The sequence below is a fragment of the Dendrobates tinctorius genome, unplaced genomic scaffold, assembly GCF_039654945.1.
Source record: "Dendrobates tinctorius isolate UK_male_01 unplaced genomic scaffold, ASM3965494v1 ptg000070l, whole genome shotgun sequence".
In the NCBI taxonomy this organism is placed as follows: Eukaryota; Metazoa; Chordata; class Amphibia; order Anura; family Dendrobatidae; genus Dendrobates; species Dendrobates tinctorius.
In genome coordinates, this window is record NW_027361738.1 from 32261405 (window position 1) to 32277895 (window position 16491).

A 16491-nucleotide genomic window follows, 5' to 3' on the forward strand; every position below is an offset into this window, starting at 1 on the left:
CATCGGGTATCCAGGAGCCACGGCTCTTGGATACCCGCTGTTTACCTTGGAAACCGGCGTACACGCTGGTTTCCAAGGTAAACAGCGGGTATCCAGGAGCCGTGCAGCTTTTAGATACCCGAAACCAGCTTGCTCGCTGGCCCTGATTGCTGGAAGGGCTGTCTATGTGGTGTTTGCAGGTACGCAGGATGCAGTGACGAGTCGCGAGACAATTTGGTGCTTTCTAGAATAACGTTTATAAGACTAGAGGGGACTTTCCTCAGTCACTGTCTGATCAACAAAAGGGGTAACATGGGTTGCCCTCGCAGGGGCTCTATACAAGCAAACACAAACGGGTAGAAGACGACTACTTCCGTCAATAGCCTGTCACTATATGGCCGCGGTATGGCCAACTGCGGGTCCTTAATTATATAGTCAGCTTAGCCGTCCAGTCGTCCCTCGCCGTTCGGGATGGTGGTCTTTCAGCGTAGTAGTCGCTGGGCCCAGTTGCTGAGGCGTTGGAGAAGTCTTCGCGCGCTCCGGCGCGCCAATAACACTGGAGCCCCACAGGCCCCGGCGGAGTCCTTGGACGGATGGACCACAACCCCTGGACTGGGGCAAGCGGCAGCGATGTGGGGTGGCGGATGACAGGCCACCTGCGCAGCTAACCGCTGTGACGGAGAGTCCGCGGCCAGCAGAGGCTCGGCCCCTGCTGCGGACCAGAGCGGGACAGTGGTGGCCGCCGACGGCATTGTACTTGCCGCGGCCACTGGTGAGAGCTGGGCGGCTGCGGGTGGCGGGGAACAGGCCGCAGCCGCGGGCTGGAACGAGACGGCAGTGGCCGTGGGCGACCGCGGGTAGGCCGCAGCCGTGGGCTGAGGTGAGGCGGCAGCGGCTGCGGGTCGAACTGGGGCCGCAGTGGCCGCGGGCTGGAGCGGGGCAGCAAGTCTCGGATGATCGCTTTGGTGCCGTCCCTCTGGAGTCCTCAGTGAGCGTCTTCCCTGGCACTGGTAAGTCGCTCTAGCTGTCAGTCGCCCCCACGGACTCCTGCTGCCTCTGTCCTGGTCTGCTGACTCATCGTCCCGGGAATTCCCCGCCTCTTTTATACTGGTCCCTCCCCCAGCCCATCTGTCTGTCATAACGGTCCGTCCCAGAACTCTGTCCCCCGGGGACAGTTTCCCCTGGAACACAGATGACGGCTCCCTTGGTTCCGGCCCGGACACTCGACGGCGGCCGTTCCTCCCACACTCCCCCGCCCTGTATGTTCGCCAGTCCTCCGGCGAGGTTTTTCGTAGACTCGGGTTAGTTTTTTGGGATGACAGTCCTTGTCGCCATATGAACTGGTCCTGTTCGTAACGTTCAGGTTTGCCAGCTGTTGACCGCTTAGAGCGTCGAAGCTCGGGTGTAGTGGAGTCTTCTGGGGTGGTGGAGGGTGGTCGAATAGTTGGTTCTGATGAGATTACCGGGTCTACTGTAGGGCCACTACTGGGGCGACTCGCAGATGCGGACAGGGAAGTCCTCTTCGTCATCCAGGTCCCAGACCGTGGGTGGGGGGCCGGGGACCTGGAGGGTCGGCTAGAGCCGCAGGGGATCGGTAGACATACAAGGCCGTAACATGTTACGGTGCACAACCCGAGTGAGAAGCGCGTTGTTTCCTTCAGATTGTATTTCGTACACAGGCCCGTTGGGGCTTATTCGGCGCAACACTCGGTATGGGTTCACCTCCCACCGTGGTTCTAACTTGTTTTGGGGACGTTGATCAAGTACGAGTACCCGATCCCCAGTCTGAAAGTCAATGGGTGGGGGCAGTGCTCCCCCTGGTGTTCTAGATCCTGGAGCTTCGTATGGACGATACAGTGGAGGGTCTGCAGCTGGTGCCGGTGGTTTTGGACCCACGAGGATACCCCGGTCCAGGGTTGGGGTTCCTCTGGGTTCAATTCCACCTCCGTAATTCCTTTGCCTTCCCGTCCGAACAGCAATGAGTAGGGGGTGTAACCAGTCACTTGATACACCCGATTGTTATATACCCACACCAGCTCGGGGACAAATTCAGGCCAGCAGGCCTTGCGGTCGCTCTCCAGGGTGCGCAGCATTTGGATTAGCGTACGATTGGATCGTTGGCAGGCTCGTTTGCGGGTGGTACGGCGTAGTCCGCGATTTATCAATACCGTAAAGATGGTGTAGCTCTTCCATGACTTTTCCTAGGAAGAACTCTCCTTGGTCCGAATGTATTCGTTATGGACAGCCGTACACTTGAATAAAGTTCTTACAAATCGCATAGGTGGCCGACTCCGCAGTTTGGTCTCTGGTGGGGGTGACCACGGCGAACTTGGTGAAATGGTCCACCATAATGAGACAATGTTCATACCCCTGATAGGCCGGACCTATGGTCAGATAGTCCACCGTAAGAAGCTCCAGAGGGGCTGATGTTACAATAGTTTGCACCGGGGCTCATTGCGCGGGGGGTTTAGCGAGCTCGCACGGGCGGCAGATTCGACAAACTTCTTCTACAGCAGCATGCAAGCGTGGGTGGTACACTATCTGCTGCAACCATTGTAAAGTCTTTTGAGCACCAAAATGAGCCCCCTTCTCATGGGCTTCCCGGGCCAGTTGGTGGGCTCCGGGCACGATGACTTGCCATATCGCAGCTGACGTGGTTCGTGACAATGCTTTTCGATATAAAAGTCCCTTTTTGATGACTAGTTTTTCCCACTGGCGCAACATCAGCAACATATCTTGGGTCAAAGTCAGTCTCTGTGAGCCCATGGGCAATTTACCGGTGGCCACCCATCGGCGCAGGAGCCCAATCTCTGTATCTTCCTGTTGCTGCTGAATCCATTTGTCACGGGGCTGTTCCAGCATCCCTCCTAGGAGTCCCGTATGAGGCGCTTCTTGCGTGTTGACTGTAGGCACGGCGGTGGTGAGGGCGAACGGCGTCTTGTCTGCTTCTAATTCGTTGTCTCGACTTCTTCCTGGGGTGGTATGTCAGATTCTGGACAGCGCGTCGGCGTGCACGTTTTCAGCTCTCCGTTTGTAGATGATCTTATAATTGAATTTGGCCATCCGAGTCACCCACCGCTGCTCTAGGGCCCCCAGTTTGGCATTCTCCAAATGGGCTAACGGGTTGTTATCGGTCCGCACTACTACTTCAGAGCCCGCCAGGTACTGTGCGAATTGCTCCGTCATTGCCCACACTACCGTGAGGAGCTCGAGCTTAAAGGAGCTGTAATTGTCCGGGTTGCGTTCTGAGTCATGCAGCGACCAGCTACCGTAGGTGATCACTTTCTCCCGGCCGTCCTGCACCTGTGACAACACAGCTCCTAGTCCCTGGAGGCTTCCGTCGGTATGCAGGATGAACGGTTGCGAAAAATCCGCATACGCCAATACCGGGGCGTCTGAGAGGGCAGCTTTGAGATCTTGAAACACATCCTCTTGCAGTTGCTGCCACTGGATCTTCCGTCCATTCGCCCCAGTGGGAGCTCCCTTCAGCAGGTCTTGCAGGGCTCGAGCTTGGCATGCAAAATTCTTCATGAACCGACGGTAGTAGCCTGGCAACCCCAAGAAGGCCCACACGTCCTTCACCATCTCGGGAGTAGGCCACCCCTGGATGGCAGCGACCTTTTCCAGGGATGGTCGGAAGCCTTCTGCCGAGACGGTATGCCCCAGGTATTCGATCTGGGTGCGGAACAGGTGGCATTTCTGGGGCTTTACCTTTAACCCGTACTTCTGCAGCCGGCTGAGCACCTGCCCCAACCACCTCAGGTGGTCCTCGAACGTGGCGGAATAGATGATAATATCGTCCAGGTATATCAACGTGGCTTCAAAGTTGAGGTCTCCTAGACACCACTCCATCAACCGCTGAAAAGTTCCCGGGGCGTTGGCCAGCCCAAACGGCATCTGATTGAACTCGAACAGTCCCATGGGAAGGATGAATGCCATCTTGGCTCTGTCTTCCTCCAACATCGGCACCTGCCAGTACCCACTGGCTAGGTCTAGGGTTGAAAAGTACGTCGCGTTCCCCAGGGCAGACAGAGACTCCTCTATGCGGGGCAATGGATACGAATCCTTGATGGTGCAGGCGTTCAACTTCTGATAATCCATGCAAAAACGCAGAGTGCCATCTTTTTTCCGAACCAGGACAATAGTTGCCGACCAAGAGCTCTGGCTTTCTCGTATGACCGCCTTCCGGAGCATTTGGGCTAATAGAGTTTTCACTTCCTGGTATAGCTGCGGTGGTATTTGCCGATATCGCTCCCGGATGGGGGCAGCTCCTGCCATGGGGATCCCATGCGTGATGGCCGTGGTACATCCGAAGTCATCCTCGTGGCTGGCGAAGACATTGTAAAATTGTCCAAGAAGTGTCACTACCTGGAGAAGCTGGGCTGGCGCTAGACCGGAAAGTTCAGCCCGCATTTTCTCCAGGATGACTCGCCCTTTTTCTTGAGCCGAGGATGCGGCAGTCTGTTGGGTTCATACCGTTATTGCCCAGGGATCTTCGGGTTGCACCCTCAACTGTACTGCAGGGTCCGGCAGCATCTCCTCCAAGGGCCTTACTAGTTTGTCCATTTCGGCCCGGGTCTTCAGGGCGATATCATGATCTTCCAGGTTGACACAATGTACCAAGATGGTCCCTTCCCGCACTGTGGCCAGGGAGCGGGCCACCAGGATGCCAGGATGCAGGCGCTCTGAGTAACATGGTTCCACCTGCACCTCCATGCCCTCCAGTGGCATCGGGGCAGCAGAGCCACTACCGTCTGCCCCGGAGGAAGCACGAGCGGGGGGGGCCGCTGGCGCGATGACCTTGCCCAGCGCCTTGCCCTCCTGACACTCCTGGAGCACTCGCGCCCCCGCACCAACCGCTGGAATACCTGCCCCTGGGCCGTGCGAGAACCCCACTGACTTAGGGTCTCCTGCTTGGAATCGTTGAGGAGTAGATTGCTGAACTCCCGCAGTATGTTCATGCCCAAGATGATCGGATGTCGGACGTTAGTCTCTCCTTGGGTTAGGACCACTCCACGGCGGCCGAGGGATTTACCATACAATGTCATCTGAAGCCACACCACTCCGACGACAGGTACCGGCAGTTGGTTTGCGGCCACTAGCCATATCATGGGCCCCCACTGGGGCCTTGCCGCTTCCAGAAAATGCTGCCGGAAGTACGTTGCCGGCATGGTTGTTACCTGCGACCCTGTATCCACTAGACACTGCACAGCACGACCCTCGACTTCGGCCCATACTATAGGGCACTTAGCGACCAGTTCTTCGGGACTTCTACCACCCCTTGTTGTGGCTTCTGGCTCCGAGCGGCGTCCCCCATGCCCGGAGCCCTCTAATTTAATGTCCGCCGGGCTGGGTATTTCCCATACCGCGGACACTCCTGTGCGAAGTGGCCCAGTTCTCCACACTCATAACACCGGGGCGGTGAGGCTCGGCCACCCCGGGTATTGCGAGGCCCCCAGGGCCTGGAATTGTGGCCAGGTCGGCCGGGCGCGGGTTCCGTTCTCTTCTTCACTTCAGCCAGCTCTCCCCGGATACTCTTCAGTTCTTGTCTCATTTCCTCAATCTATTGAGGTTCTTTGACAATACTTACGGAAGACTCCATGCTCCGGGTCTTCCCCACAGGAGCCGTCATCCCCTGCTCTTGCTCTCGCACCCGGGCCTGACTCCCCACTTCGGAAAAGGCTAAACGTGGGTTCACTCGGACCTGTTCCCGCAATGCCTGCTTGATTACGGGTCCCGGAGTCCAGTCACTAGCAGGTCACGCAGGGTAATGTCGATGGGCCCCACCCCTATTCCGTCCTTCCTTTCTATGGCGGTGTATAGCTCCTGGAGGGTGTTCATATACTGGGTGATGGTCTCCCCCTCCCCCTGCATCCGACTGAACAACCGGGTTCTCAACTCCCCCACGTCTGTTGGATCCCCGTCGATCTCTTCCAAGATCTGCAAGACCCTGGAGAAGGTGTTGCGACGCCCCGGGGGTCTCAACATTACCGACTTCCGGGCTTCCCCATCTAGCGCCATAAGGGTCACCTCAGCTTCTAAATCGGGGGTCATGGGGTGCATGCGAAAAAGGCCCCGCATACGTTCTGTCCAGCTCCACAACAGCGTATCGGAGCCAGAAAACCGGGGCAAGTTACTTAGCATAGCCCCCAGGGAGATGCTGGAGCGGGGGCCCACATCATCATCAGCGCCCGCAGCCCCACTCTGATCAGGTGCACCGCCATCTGCGCTCGGAGACTGCATCCTGCTGACTACGCCAAATGCGAGATCGCTGTGTGTGACGGGGATCAGCGACCGGCCCCCCTGCCGGGTATCGCTGATCGTGCTCATGTGAAGGGTTAATACTAAAATCAGAGCTTAAGTTTCACTTCTCCATTTCTCTGTAGGTTTAGTTTCTTAATTTTTGTTGCTGTAAGATAAATTTTTGTAATTGGCATGGGCTGTCATGAAACCAGATTGTTCTCATCAGGTGCAAAGATAAGGGAGGCGGGAGTGTAAAACTCTGAAGAATATGCCATTATACTACTTTCTACGCTATCTATATACGGACATATATGTAGTTTCCAGTTTTCTTGCAATATTATTGGCTTATAAAGTGAAATGATTTTATTGATAGTTGAGAACCTTGCATAGTTAAGCAAAATATTATAAAAGAAGTGACTACAATAAACGGGTTACCGATCTCTTTGGATCGTCCCATACAGAGACACGTCTCCGTTTGCGTTTTGTGTTGCTAGCAACACTCTGTGGAATAATTTGGACATCACTGGCTCAACCGTGAAGGGTTAATTTAACTCTCTCCCTATCACTCAATCGTCCTGGGCCATTATTTGATCGCTGGTCTCCCGCTGGCCAGCACGCATCGCTGAGTGTGGTAGCGAGAGACCAGCGATCAGCGACACTGGACGCTGGTTTCTAATGTAAACATCAGGTATCCAGGAGCCACGGCTCTTGGATACCCGCTGTTTACCTTGGAAACCGGCGTACACGCTGGTTTCCAAGGTAAACAGCGGGTATCCAGGAGCCATGCAGCTTTTAGATACCCGAAACCAGCTTGCTCGCTGGCCATGATTGCTGGAGGGGCTCGCTATGTGGTGGTGCAGGTACGCAGGATGCAGTGACGAGTCGCGAGACAATTTGGTGCTTTCTAGAATAACGTTTATAAGACTAGAGGGGACTTTCCTCAGTCACTGCCTGATCAACAAAAGGGGTAACATGGGTTGCCCTCGCAGGGGCTCTATACAAGCAAACACAAATGGGTAGAACATGACTACTTCCGTCAATAGCCTGTCACTATAGGGCCGCAGTATGGCCAACTATGGGTCCTTAATTATATAGTCAACTTAGCCGTCCAGTCGTCCCTCACCGTTCGAGATGGTGGTCTTTCTGCGTAGTAGTCGCTGGGCCTAGTTGCTGAGGCGTTGGAGAAGTCTTCGCATGCTCCGGCGCGCCGATGACACTGGAGCCCCACAGGCCCCGGCGGAGTCCTTGGACGGATGGGCCGCAACCCTCGGACTGGGGCAAGCGGCAGCGATGTGGGGTGGTGGATGACAGGCCACCTGTGCAGCTAACGGCTGCGACGAGGAGTCCGCGGCCAGCAGAGACTCGGCCCCTGCTGTGGACCGGAGCGGGACAGTTGGGGCCGCAGACGGCACTGTACTTACCGCGGCCGCTGGTGAGAGCTGGGCGGCTGCGGGTGGCGGGGAACAGGCCGCAGCCGCGGGTGGGAACGAGACGCAGCGGCCGTGGGCGGCCGCGGGTAGGCAGCCTACCCGCGGGCTGAGGTTAGGCGGCAGCGGCTCGAACTGGGGCCGCAGTGGCCGCGGGCTGGAGCAGGGCAGCAAGTCTCGGATGATCGCCTTGGCACCGTCCCTCTGGAGTCCTCAGTGAGCATCTTCCCTGGCACTGGTAAGTCGCTCTAGCTGTCAGTCGCTCCCACGGGCTCCTGCTGCCTCTGTCCCGGTCTGCTGACTCATCGTCCTGGGAATTCCCAGCCTCCTTTATACTGGTCCCTCCCCCAGCCCATCTGTCTGTCACAACGGTCCGTCCCCGAACTCTGTCCCCTGGGGACAGTTTCCCCCGGAACCCAGATGACGGCTCCCTTGGTTCCGGCCCGGACACTCTACGGGGGCCATTCCTCCCACATCTATGTGACAGCTCACCAGCAATCAGCCTAACGATGTACCAGTGATCCCATCTATGTCGGATAGTTGGTGGGATTGCTGGGACATCGTTATGTGTAACGGGGTCTTAACTCCTCTCTCTGACTAACTTCAGGAAGCAGGTCACTTGTCCTAGCATTAAACCCTCCCCCTGTGGGCTGGTCCCAACATTAACTCTCTCCTTTAGGGCCCCATCACACATAGCGACTCACCAGCGATCCCGACAAAAATATAAACTTGTCAGGATCGCTGGTGTGTCACTACATGATTGCTGGTGAGCTGTCAAACAGGCAGATCTCAGCAGCGATCAGGACAGCGACACGCGGGTAACAAGCGACACACGTCACTTAGTTACCTGCAGTGTACGTTAAGATACCAGCGCGCTGGTGCAGGGAGCTGGTAAACAGCTGATTTCTAAGCGCCGCGCGGTGCTTAGAAACCCAGTGTTTACCTTGGTTACCAGCTCCCTGCACCAGCGCGCTGGTATCTAACGTACACATCTGGTTTCTAAGTGGCGCGCGACACTTAGAAACCCGATGTGCACCTTGGTTACCAGCTCCCTGCAGCAGCGCGCTGGTAACTAAGGTACACATCGGGTTTCTAAGCACCGCGCGCAGCTTAGAAACCCGATGTTTACCTTAGTTACCAGGCTCCAGCTCGCTGATCGCTGGTCTCCCGCCTGCTACACGCAGTGATGCATGCTGGCCAGCGGGAGACCAACAATCAAAAAAAATGTCCAGGCCATTCAAGCACGATCAGCGATACCCGGCAGGGGGGCCGGCGGCCGGTCACTGATAAGTGTCACACACAGCGATCTCGCTGGTGAGATCGCTGTTGCGTCACAAAACTTGTGACTCAGCAGCGATCTCGCTAGCGAGATCGCTGTGTGTGACGGGGGCTTTACCTGCAGTCTGTTGCTGGGTAAACATACCCTTTCACCTACATTCTATGAAAAAACTACCTTATGTCCTAAGTCCTAACCTGTGTCTTTTATGCATCACATCACTATACATTATAACACCTTCCATTATCACATTACATAGGCAAACATCTTACACTTCACATGACTCAATATGTACACAGACACATGACATTATTCACATTACACATCACATTATACACAGCACTGACGTCACTAAGGGGGAGCAAGGCAATATGTCCATCACCTTACATAGTCATCCTCTGTTCTGCTGAACCATTCAGCCTGTGGCTGTTTCCATTGTTTGCTGTCCCATGTTGTGGAACCACTGTGATCCAATATTATTATAGTATCTTTCCACTGGAGAAGAATCACACATACAGTAGAAGTGTAAGCATGGCTGCTATTTCTGCAGTGATAACACAATCTCTCCATTGTAAAGTAAATCCTAAAATTAGAGCTGGCAAACTGACACGTCTCTCTATAAATATCCTAGATTGGATCAAATGTTTGCTGAGGTCATGTTGGGAATTCATTCACATATATTGGATTTGGTCACAGTTCAGACGAGGACTTGTTCCCAGTAATGACAAGTCTTTGTTTGCAGGAAAATTTTGGAACAATTTAAAAAATAATAGAAGATAACTAAGGAGATATGTGTCCTGTCTGGACATTATTAAAATATAATACATATATGTAATTATCATACAGATCAAAATGAACAAGGTGTCTTCTTATCCAGCATTAAGTACTGTAGTTCAGAGTGAGGACAGCAGTATTTTATGAAACTTTTATTGAAAAGCATTTAAAGGGAATCTGTCACCCTTTTTTTCGGCTTGCAGCTGCCGGCATAGACATCGGGGGCTTATCTACAGCATTCTGTAATGCTGTAGATAAGCCTCCGATGTAACATGAAAGATAAGAAAACACGTTATATTATACTCACCGGGGAGGGCGGTCCTGTCCGGTGGGCGTTGCGGTGCGCAGGCGTCTGGAGAGGTCCGGCGCCTGCACACTGCAGAATTCTGCTCTGCCCTCAACAGGGCAGAGCAGTGCGCTTGCGCCGCAGCCATTACAGGACGGGAGAAGAGGACGTCATCGCATGAAGAAGGGAGGCGTCGGACCAGACCGCAACGCCCACCGGACCGGACCGCCCACCCCGGTGAGTATTATATAACGTGTTTTTCTTCTCTTTCAGGTTACATCGGAGGCTTATCTACAGCATTACAGAATGCTGTAGATAAGCCCCCGATGTCTATGCCAGCAGCTGCAAGGCGAAAAAAAGGGTGACAGATTCCCTTTAAAAGGGTATTCTCAAGTTGAAAAGTTATCCCCTATCAACGGGATAGCGGATAGCTTCCCAACCTCTGAGGGTCCCACTTTATTACCTCCACAGATCCCGAGGACCTGTGTGAATGGAGCTATGGGCAATCATGTGCACTGTCGCTCCAGTCATTCTTTTGGGAATGCGGAAGACCAGCCAAGCACAGTGCTCGGGTGTCTCTGGCAGTCACATTAGGAATGAATGGAATTGCGCATGATTAATCACAACTCCTTTCACATGAGGCTCTTTAGAACCCCAGTTCTCAGGATCAGTAGAGGTCCTGTCAGTTGGAACCCTAGTGATCAAGAAGTTATTCCCTATTCAATGGATAAGGGATAACTTTCAAACTTGAGAATACCCTTGCAATTGTTTAAGATTCTAGAGGACTTTGGAGGTATTCTGGGGAAGAGTGAGGGCTTATCTTACAAAACATATAGACAAGAACACGCTAGGCTTTTATCTATACAATTCATATGCAGACTTATCCATACTTTTACTGACAGACAACTAAACCCTGTTATTCTGATCCTGTAGCGATACTCCGTTGTATCTGTCCCCTGCTATCTCTTCCCTCTTCCTACAATACATTTAGTAGATTAGTAAAAAGTAGGGAACAGATGAAAGGAGGAGTATGACTGCAAGTCCTGACTACACAAGGTTTGTATGTAGTCTGTTACTATGGAGATACATACAGTGAAGGAAATAATTATTAAACCCTTTGCTGATTTTGTAAGTTTGCCCACTGACAAGGACATGAACAGTCTATAATTTTAACGGTAGGGTAATTTTAACATTGAAAGATAGAATATCAAAAATAAAATCCATAAAATCACATTGTTCATAAATTTATTTGCAATTTTCAGTGCGAAATAAGTATTTGTTCCCTCTGGTAAACAAGACTTAATATTTGGTGGCAAAACCCTTGTTGGAAAGCACAGCAGTCAGACATTTTTTGTAGCTGATCATGAGGTTTGCGCACATGTCAGGAGGAATTTTGGTTCACTCTTCTTTGCAGTTCATCTCTAAATCATTAAGATTTTGAGGCTGTCACTTGGCAACTCGGAGCTTCATCTCCCTCCATAAGTTTTCTATGGGATTAAGGTCTGGAGACTGGCTAGGCCACTCCATGACCTTAATGTGCTTGTTTTTGAGCCACTCCTTTGTTGCCTTGGCTGTCTGTTTTGGGTCATTGTGTGGTGCCCCTGAGGGTCCAGTCGCCACAGAGGTACTGCACCTCATCCAGAGGTGTGGTATCCAACTCTCAGGTAAGGAGGGAGCACTACCCAGGACTCTAACACTTGCAACCAACTCACACCAGTTTAGTCAGGGCATTTGGGTGTACCCTTGGGGAGGATGGCCTCATCCCAGGCTGGCTAGTAAAAGGTGTTGGGGAGTCAGTGGGGAAGGTAGGAAAAAGGGGAGGAGCTTAGAAGGTGAGAGTGAGTGAGCAGTGGCAGCTGGTGGGAGGAGTTAGTGCTGAGGTAAGAAGATTGTTCTGGAAAGAGTCAGTCAGTCAGTCAGAGGGGAGTGAGAGAAGGAATGAGGGCTGACAGAGTCTGGGAAGAATTAATGAGAACGTGAGGAGACAGAGAAGGAGAAGGAGTGCAGTAGGAAGAGCTGGAGAAAGAGTTGTGAGGGGAGCCTCAAGAAAGCTCCCGGGAGGACAGAAGGGGTCCTTGGGGCACGGGAAGTGTGGAGGCCACCTGTGGGGCCCATATCCAGAAGTAGAAGGACCAGGTCGCAGTGGGGGAGCCGGCCCCTAAGACTAGTGGAGGACTACAAGACTCAGCTAGCAAACTGGAGGCTGGGGTAGCTGTACGTACCTCCGCCACAACCTCATTCATTCACCAAAAAGGCAGCTAAATAGGATCAAGGGGGCTCAGAGCACGCCACCCAACAAGGTCCGCAGCTGCTGCCTTGGGGACACTGTTTGTGAAGGTGCTGGGCAGGAGAGCGGAAACCAGCGCAGTGAGACGGCCAGGAGGGAAGCACACAAAAGGGAGTCCTGGGAAGGTGTATCCCAATTTATCTGGGAGTTTGCTGGACCCCTCACCTGGAGGACATGGCACTAAGTGGGCATTTAAGCACAAGTGAACTGTGAGTAAAGCATTGGAAACTGCACCCTGCTGTGTTACCTGAGTCATTTAGGTCTCACCTGCCCTGCACCGCACTCACCACAACTGCCACTATCATCGCTTTTAACATCCTAACTGCCCTTGGACACAGCTCTACCCGTGGAGAGCTTAACCATATTTGCTGCCCTAACACCATCCCAGAGGATCTGCATTGCAGCGTCGGCTACCCTTGCCGAATACCACGGGTGGTGTCACAAACTATTTCCTCTACAAACTACCCTATCATCATCATATTTTATTAATTTTACTGGACTCTCAGGGCCACGGACCGGGTCACTGCTGCCGTGACATCCCCCTTTAAGAACTGACCGGCCGGGTATCGAGTAACTCACAGCCCTGAAGGGCGCTCCAACTGTTTTGCTGGAATACCCATCCAGGACCCATTTTTAATGTCCTGGCGAAGGGAAGAACATCCATTCTCTCACTGAGGCAGTGAAGTAGCCCTGTGCCCTTAGCAGAGAAACACCCCAAAACAATGTTTCCACCTCCATGCTTGACAGTGGAGACAGTGTTCTTTGGGCGAGTTGAGTTAATGCCAATGAGCTCAATTTTTGTCTCATCTGACCACAGCACCTTCTCCCAATCACTCACAGAATCATCCAGGTGTTCATTGGCAAACTTCAGACGGGCCTGCACATGTGCCTTCTTGAGCAGGGGGACCTTGCGGGCACTGCAGGATTTTAAACCTTTATGGCGTAATGTGTTACCAGTGGTTTTCTTGGTGTCTGTGGTCCCAGCTGCCTTGAGATCATTAACCCCTTAACCCCCAAGTGTGGTTTGCATGTTCATGACCAGGCCAATTTTTACAATTCTGACCACTGTCCCTTTATGAGGTAATAACTCTGAAACGCTTCCATGGATCCCGGTGATTCTGACACTGTTTTCTCGTGACATATTGTACTTCATGTTAGTGGTAAAATTTCATTCAAATAACTTGCGTTTATTTGTGAAAAAAATGGAAATTTGGCAAAAAATTTTAAAATTTCGCAATTTTCCAACTTTGAATTTTTATGCCCTTAAATCACAGAGATACGGCACACAAAAAACTTAATAAGTAACATTTCCCACATGTTTACTTTGCATCAGCACAATTTTGGAACCAAAGTTTTTTTTGTTAGGAAGTTATAAGGGTTAAAAGTTGACCAGCGATTTCTCATTTTTGCAACACCATTTTATTTTTAGGACCACATCACATTTGAAGCCACTTTGAGGGGTCTATATGATAGAAAATACCCAAAAGTGACACCATTCTAAAAACTGCACCCCTTAAGGTGCTCAAAACTACATTCAAGAAGTTTATTAACCCTTTAGGTGCGTCACAGGAATTTTTTGAATATTTAAAAAAAAATGAACATTTAACTTTTTTTCACAAAAAAAATACTTCAGGTTCAATTTTTTTATTTTACCAAGGGTAACAGGAGAAATTGGACTGCAAAAGTTATTGTGCAGTTTGTCCTGAGTACGCTGATACCTGATATGTGGGGGAGAACCACTGTTTTGGCGCATGGCAGTGCTCAGAAGGGAAGGAGCGCCGTTTGACTTTTTCAATGCAAAATTGGCTGGAATTCAGATCGGATGCCATGTCACGTTTGGAGAGCCCCTGATATACCTAAACAGTGGAAACCCCCCACAAGTTACCCCATTTTGGAAACTAGACCCCCCAAGGAACTTATCTAGATATGTGGTGAGAACTTTGAACCCACAAGGGCTTCACAGAAGTTTATAATGTACAGCGGTACAATTAAAAAATCATTTTTTCCAAAAAAATGATCTTTTCACCCCCAATTTTTATTTTCCCCAAGGGTAACAGGACCCTAAAAGTTATTGTGCAATTTGTCCTGAGTACGCTGATACCCCATATGTGGGTGTAAATGACTATTTGGGCGCATGGCAGAGCTTAGAAGGGAAGCAGCGCCAATTGACGCTTTTGGCTGGAATTGAGATCGGACACCATGTCGCGTTTGGAAAGCCCCTGATGTACCAAAACAGTGAAAACCCCCCACAAATGACACCATTTTGGAAGCTAGACCCCCTAAGGAACTTATCTAGATGTGTGGTGAGCACTTTAAACCCCCAAGGGCTTCACAGAAGTTTATAATGCCTGGGCATGAAAATTAAAAAATCGCATTTTTTCTACAAACATGATCATTTAGTCCCCAATTTTTTTATTTTCCCAAAGGTAACAGGAGAAAATGGACCCCAAAAGTTGTTGTCCAATTTGTCCTGAGTACGCTGATACCTCATATGTGGGAGAAAACTACTGTATGGGCACATGTCGGGGCTCGGAAGGGAAGAAGTGACGTTTTGGAATGCAGACTTTGATGGAATGGTCTGCGGGTGTCATGTGCGTTTGGAAAGCCCCTGATGTACCTAAACAGTGGAAACCCCCCACAAGTGACCCCATTTTGGAAACTAGACCCCCCCAAGGAACTTATCTAGATGTGTGGTGAGCACTTTGAACCCCCCAGTGCTTCACAAAAGTTTATAACAGGGCGTGAAAATAAAAAAATCGTATTTTTTCAACAAACATGATCTTTTTGCCCCCAATTTTTTATTTTCCTACGGGTAACAGGAGAAATTGGACCCTAAAAGTTGTTTTGCATTTTGTCCTGAGTAGGCTGGTACCCTATATGTGGGTGTAAAACACTGTTTGGGCGCATGGCAGAGCTTGAAAGGGAAGGCGCACCATTTGACTTTTTCAACGCAGAATTGGCTGGAATTGAGATCACGCCATGTTGCATTTGGAGAGCACCTGATGTTCCCAAACAGTGGAAACCCCCCAATTCTAACTCCAACCCGAACCCCAACACACCCCTAAGCCTAATCTCAGCCCTAACCCTAGCCCTAGCCCTAACCCTAGCCCTGGCCCTAAATCTAGCCCTAACCCTATGGGAAAATATTATTTTTCCCTAACTAAGGGGGTGATAACGGGGGGGTTTGATTTACTATTATGGCGGTTTTTATGTTTGGCAGCTGTCGCACGCTAAAAGACGCTTTTTATTGTAAAAATAGTTTTTGCATCACCACATATTGAGAGCTATAATTTTTCCATATTTTGACCCACCGAGTCATGTGAGGTCTTATTTTTTGCGGGACGAGTTGACGTTTTTATTAGTATCATTTTCGGGCACGTGACATCTTTTGATCGCTTTTTATTCCAATTTTTGGGACGCAGAATGAACAAAAACCAGCGTTTCAAGAATTTCTTTTGGGGGGGTGCGTTTACACCGTTCCGCGTGCGATAAAATTGATAAAGCGGTTTTATTCTTCGGGTCAGTACGCTTACAGAGATACCTCATTTAGGTCCTTTTTTATGTTTTGGCGATTTTATGCAATAAAAACAATTTTATATAAAAAATAATTATTTTTGCATCGCTTTATTCTGCGAGCTATAACTTTTTAATTTTTTTGCTGATGATGCTGTATGGTGGCTCTTTTTTTGCAGGACAAGATGACGTTTTCAGCGGTACCATGGATATTTATATGCGTCTTTTTGATCGCGCGTTATTGCACTTTTTGTTCGGCGCTATGATAATAAATAATAATTTTTTGCTTCGTTTTTTATTTTTATTTTTTAAGGGGTTCGCTAAAGGGGTTAACTAATGGAACAGTTTTATAGAGCGGGCCATTACGGATACCAAATATGTGTACTTTTACTGTTTTTTTTTATTTCCAAAAATGAATTTATTAGGGAATATTTTTTTTTTATTATTATTTATTTAGCGATTTTTTTTTTAAATTATTTTTACACTTTTTTTTTTAACTTTATAACATTGTCCCAGGGGGTTACATAACTGTCATGTGACAGATCGCTGATCTGTCACATCACAGATCACTGTGACAGATCAGCGATCTGTCACTGGCACTGCACTTGGCTACCTCGTGCCTGCACTTTGCAGGCACTGAGGAAGCCAGCTCCCTGCAGGCCCCCGAAGGTCCCCGTCGCCATCTTGGATTCGGGACCAGCAGGGA